The following is a 6,000-nucleotide window of genomic DNA, read 5'->3' on the forward strand; positions in this document are numbered from 1 at the left end:
GTTTATCTTTGCTTCGTGAATATAACCATTTTTTTTTATCCTAATAGAGATATTTCTCGTCTTATGAACAGAAGTATATTAGCAGGGCTAATGCAGTGGCATGGAGAAACCAGACCATTTTAAACCTGATTTAGGTCTTCACTGTGTCAGCTGCTCTTGGCTTTGCTACTGTACCTTGTCAACACGCTTACCGAATAGCTGACATTGCCCGTGCTTCTAATAGACGGCTGAACAAAGACTGTGTGCGAGATGGGATGGTTACACAGGAATCAGTTCCGAGAGGATGATTAATTCAGCTTAATCAGCCTGTCAGCCAGTGCCGTACGTTGAAGGACCATTAGATTATCGCTGAGACGGCGAATTCCTTGGTTCACTTAACCACTTAACACCCTAAGAATAAGGAGAAGTTCTTTAAACATCACCAATTTCATGTAGAATGGCTTCTCCCGTAAATTAACTTGATTACATAGCTTTCAGCCGCTCGCTTTCGTAAAGACACGCTGATGAAGACAAGCAGTTAAACAACACGTTATATTGGTTGCGGATGTTGTCTGTCAAAAAGTTAAAAAAAAATATCTTCTTAATGGTGGATCTCCTCTCAACATTCATATTTGCTGGTACTAAAATACTTACCAGAGGCCTTGGTTTACTGAAGAGAACAAATGTATGATGAGTGACACGAGGAGAAGAGAAAGTGTGTCTCAAGGACTGCACTTGAGAATCAGACGAACCCTTCCTTACACTTGAGAATCAGACGAACCCTTCCTTACGCTATCCGACACTTGAGAATCAGACGAACCCTTCCTTACGCTATCCGACACTTGAGAATCAGACGAACCCTTCCTTACGCTATCCGACACTTGAGAATCAGACGAACCCTTCCTTACGCTATCCGACACTTGAGAATCAGACGAACCCTTCCTTACGCTATCCGACACTTGAGAATCAGACGAACCCTTCCTTACGCTATCCAAATAGTCTTTTAAGAGGCCAGGACTTCGTTTCTTTATGAGTGTGAACCAAACATTGCAACTTCCTAAGTTTCATCTTATCATCGAAGATATTAACAGTCGTTAGCTATTCCTTGCATGCCAGTTCATTTATATAAATTACTTATGAGATTGATAATGAAGATGCACAATTTGAAGCTTTTTATTTGTATAAAATTATTAATCTTATCGATCAGGTATTGTATTACTTGCCGCCATTTTTTTTTCTTTTGCACACTCTTGCTGAATTATATGATAAATGCAAACTCCACACGCTTCTGTATCTCTCTTTATCAAACAGGGTGTTCCGTGATTTTTCAAGTGTAAGTAAATTCATTAATAAACAGATTTATTCTCTACATAGAATAGTTCAGTATTTCTATGTTAGACTGAATGTTGTAGCGTACATACCTATTAAGAAAAATATGTTTTTTCTTTGTTTTGTTAACAGATTCAATTAGTATAATAATGAGGTTGGATGAAATAATATTATTTTGTTTGATTAACATTCTTATAGACTTAAACTAATTACATACATACCTGTAACACAAAGCATGCTTATTTTCATATTAGTAAATTCAACAGTTAAATGAATCAGACTTAAATTCGATGACGAGGACCCCACTTTGCTGTTATGTTAAACTTATATTAAAGTTTTTCTTCATTACCCATTCAAGCATTATTAGTATGAGACTTAAGCATGTAAATGTTTTGGTTTCATTATTATATATAAAATAGAAGACCTGTCTTCCTTTAACTGTTTTTTCAATTTAGTAAAATCCGTCTTTTTTCATTCTGTCATAATGCATATTCTTAAATATTTACACATCCTAATTTTTTTTAGTTATTTACATTGTCTTTGATTTCTGCTTTCAGAAAAATGTGAGAATCACGCAATGTCACGATAAACTTTGCAGAAACCAAACATCCCGAAATATAGCTTGGGAACATTTGTATGTAAACTTCAGGATTATTTCAATAGTCTTGACGTATATTTGTATAAAAGAAGAAGGCCTTTTGATACAAACTTTAACCGAATGTTAAAATTACACTGGAAATTGTATTATTTTTCATTACCTTGCAAAATTGTTACATAACACTATTTAGCCTTATCTGGTTGTGTATAGTATTGCGGAATTTCATCTTCATGTATAGACACTAAACCGAATGAGTTTTAGTAGCTGGAGAAGACAGAGCATAAGTAATTCACTGAAACTATATATTCCCTAGCTTATCAAAATAATAATAATAAAGGTACAGAGATTAGAAACGAGACAAGGATTGCTGCTAATTATTGAGCTTTCTATCATACGAAACTTTAATATCGTGGTAGCTTTTCAAATAACTGTTTTAAAGCAGGCTTCTAGCAGAGGATTGTAGCTGATTTTAAAGATTTTACCACATGTGCTTGGAACTTGTTTAAGGACAATGTTTTGATCTGCAGCGCAGATCTTCATCAATTGTCATGATTTTTATCTTATAAAAAAGTATGTTTAGGTTTACCAGTTCCAGTCATCTCTAGTACTTTTTTTCTTTCTAAATAATTAGCAGATTTTTACTGCTTCGAAATCATATGTGTTCGTAGTTTCTTAATAGTGTTATTACATTGTAGTAGTTAGGCAATTTATTAAAATTAGGTTTAGTTAATCGATAGCAGACTTATATAAAGTAGCGGCTCTTCATTAACTTATGAAATGTACTTTTTGTTAGTATACTTTTAATTGCTAGCATAATCTTAAGATCTGTTTAGTGATCTTTTGGTTAGTCTTACATTATGATACAGAATTTCATCGGTCAACTTGCTAATAAAACTATACTTGTTAAGAAAAATGCCATATGTTTATAATAAGGATCCATATCCACTTTTGCTACAATTTCGAAAAGCAGTTGAACAGTTAAAAGTAAAAACACGTTAAAGAAATAAAAATATAAAATATTGGCAACTTTTATCAAAGAGACGACTTGAAGTCTCATTCTGGAAAATGTCTTATCGTTACATTTTCTTTTACCGCAGATGTTTTGATGTACACTGTTCAAGCTAGAAAGAACAGTGTAACGTCTGTTCTCTCATTCTATTGATCAAAACTCAGCATAGAAACCTCTAGGTGTCTGCTGTGTATATATTATTACCCACGTGCTTTGTTTATCACCCCACACAAAGGCTGATGACAGCTGGTTCCTTGTGAAACGTTCTTTCATTTCCGCTGCATAATTTGTAGCTGTTCTTTGCGTGGCACAGTGATAGAAGGATAAGTAGGGCACTTGAGACTTGCCAAATGAAAAACAAACAAACACACATTATATACTTTAAACATAATAAGGCAAGCTTCACATCTACAGGAAGTCTATACCTAGACCAAAGGCTTGCATGCTTTGTTATATTGACGCGACAATTTGTTGCTGATAAACAGTCTGCTTGTAAAAGATTAATGGCTCATCCTGATATTATATTGAAGAAACGTTTTATACATTGCAAGAAGACAGCCTTGAAAGTTGTTCGTAGCACCTGTTTCAGATCTTAAACACAGCGGTGGTCTCAGGTTTACAGCATAACCATTGTTTTACATCCATGTTTCAGATCAATATTACAGCTATTGAAAGTTCTTCACAACATCTGTTTCAAGAGTTCAACGTAAACATTGAAAAGTTGCGTAACATTTCACTACTTCACTATGTATTAACTAGAGTGTTTTTGTTTTATAGCACAAAGTTACAGAATGGGCAATTTGTGCTCTGCCAGAAATGGTTTGTCGACTCCCAGATTTTAGTGTTAAGTGTTAATTTTAGATTTAAGTCCCAAACTAAAAGCTGACTCATTGGGGGACTTCAAGTAGTGCGATTTAATTCCTTATGAACTAACTAGCCTCTGTATGAATATTTTATACATAATCCTGTGTGTTAGGATAGATAATCGACCTCATTGTAAGAACTGTATACTTCTTCTTGTACGTTATATACCATATGAAAATAAGTTATATAAGTATATATCACATGAATTGATATCTCATTAATGACTATTGTAAATAACTTTCGACCGAGGCTTTGTGTCTTGCATGTTTAGCCGACCTGATGAATTCTGGCATTGTGCGAAAGGCCTCGTGGGCAGTGGCGTGATGTGCACAAAGTTTCGTTGAAATGTTATTATATTTTTCTTAATGAAAAACAGTATAGAGCTAATAAGGGAACATTTGTAAGAATGAAATAGTCTTATTGTGATGTAATATCACACAGACTAATAAAGCTAAAATCAGAGTCTCGATTCCCTGTGGTAGACAGGTTGCAGATATCCACTATAGTTTCGTACTAGAAAAATAATAATAAGCTAATAATATTTGGATCATTTTTTTTCTAATGTATTTAGAAAAGAACCTGTGACCAATCTAGTTGTTGTTTTTTTTTATTATTTATTTATTTATCAATCGAACTTCCTGGGAGTAAGAAACAGATAACACCATTCGATTCTCGCCTTAATAATACTTTTTATTTTTGCTTTCTTGTATTCAACATGCTTTACATAATATTTTGTTATCGTTTCGACGCTAGCTTCTTTTAATATTATGCAATTCACTTCATAATAGGTGGTTGCACTGTGTATGAAATACACTGCTCAAAACAAATTATGGAACAATCGCATAATACTGTGATTTCATTGTGTCAATCACACTCCTTAATCGAATTTAATCCAAACAAACGTCGGGTGACCAGATATTTTATCTGATTTGCACATTCCAGTTGTTTATAAAAATGATACGAACACAACGAGTGTTCTCTATTTTCAGTTTGCAGGTGCTCAACTCGTAACGTGCGGTCACTAATCCGACACCGAACATGCTCGCTCTTTTAGCAGTTGGGGCGTTATAATGAGACAGTCAATCCCACTCTTCGTTGGTAAAAGAGTACCCCAAGAGTTGGTGGTGAGTAGTGTTGACTAGCTGCATTCCCTTTAATCTAACGCTGCTAAATTAGGGACGGCTAGCGCAGATTGCTTCCGTGTAGCTTGGAGCGAAATTCAAATAAAAGGAAAAAGAGTACATAAAGGAATTCAGATTGATAGTAAAATGTGAAAAGCGATAAGGGAGGTCCAGTTCAATCTACAGTTTGATCAACGTGTTTTTGATACTTTTCACTATGGTATAGGTCCAGCTTATCTCTCTTTGTTTCATTTGTGCTTAGGGTTACTAATAAGAAGTGGAATTCTTCGAAACTAGTATACCCCAATAACACACGTTGATCAAAGTGTAGATTGAACTGGACCTCCCTTGAACTTAAACTTCAAAATTAAACAACTTTCAGAATACTAAGTTTATTTATTACAACTGTTTTTTAAAAATATGAGCTACACTCAACCAACTGGCCTCATCTTCACAATTTAATTATCTGTTCGGTCAGAAATAGGCTTCATAAGGTGGCATTTATATTGTTAGACGACCAGTAGTGTGTAGTTCTCTAACCCATCGCCACAAACCATTCCTTTCCCTCCCCTTCGGTGATGTCAAGAACAAATAGGCTGGTCAAAAGAAATGTGAGAGAATGTTTTGTTTAAAGGCAGATGCGAGATGTGTATGCATTAGAAGAGTGGTCTGGACCAGATACAACCCCAATTTCACGGAGGAAAGACACACACGTGAGGAGATCAGTGTTGGGGCCAAACCTACTTTCAGGACTGCCATGTGGTGTAGGGATGCAGTCTTACACTGTTGCGTATGCAGGTACAGCTGGTCAGAATTTTTTTCTAACCGATTATAACGCATTCCCCCAGATTTGATTTAATTGAACATAAGTTGGACGTTCTGAGAAGATACGCCTTTCCATCTTCAAACAGTATTGATGAAATTGAAGCATTTGCGATGGACGAGTGTTCCATATCACACCAGCATCTCGTTAATTAACTTATCTTCAGCATGCCATATCGATTTACTTGTCTTATTGTGTCCGCGGAGATCATATGCATTATGAAGAAACGGTTTCTGGTCATTTATGGAACTACAAAGTCTGTAGTACAAAATTAGCA

Source organism: Limulus polyphemus, unplaced genomic scaffold, assembly GCF_000517525.1.
Source record: "Limulus polyphemus unplaced genomic scaffold, Limulus_polyphemus-2.1.2 Scaffold21, whole genome shotgun sequence".
Lineage (NCBI taxonomy): Eukaryota > Metazoa > Arthropoda > Merostomata > Xiphosura > Limulidae > Limulus > Limulus polyphemus.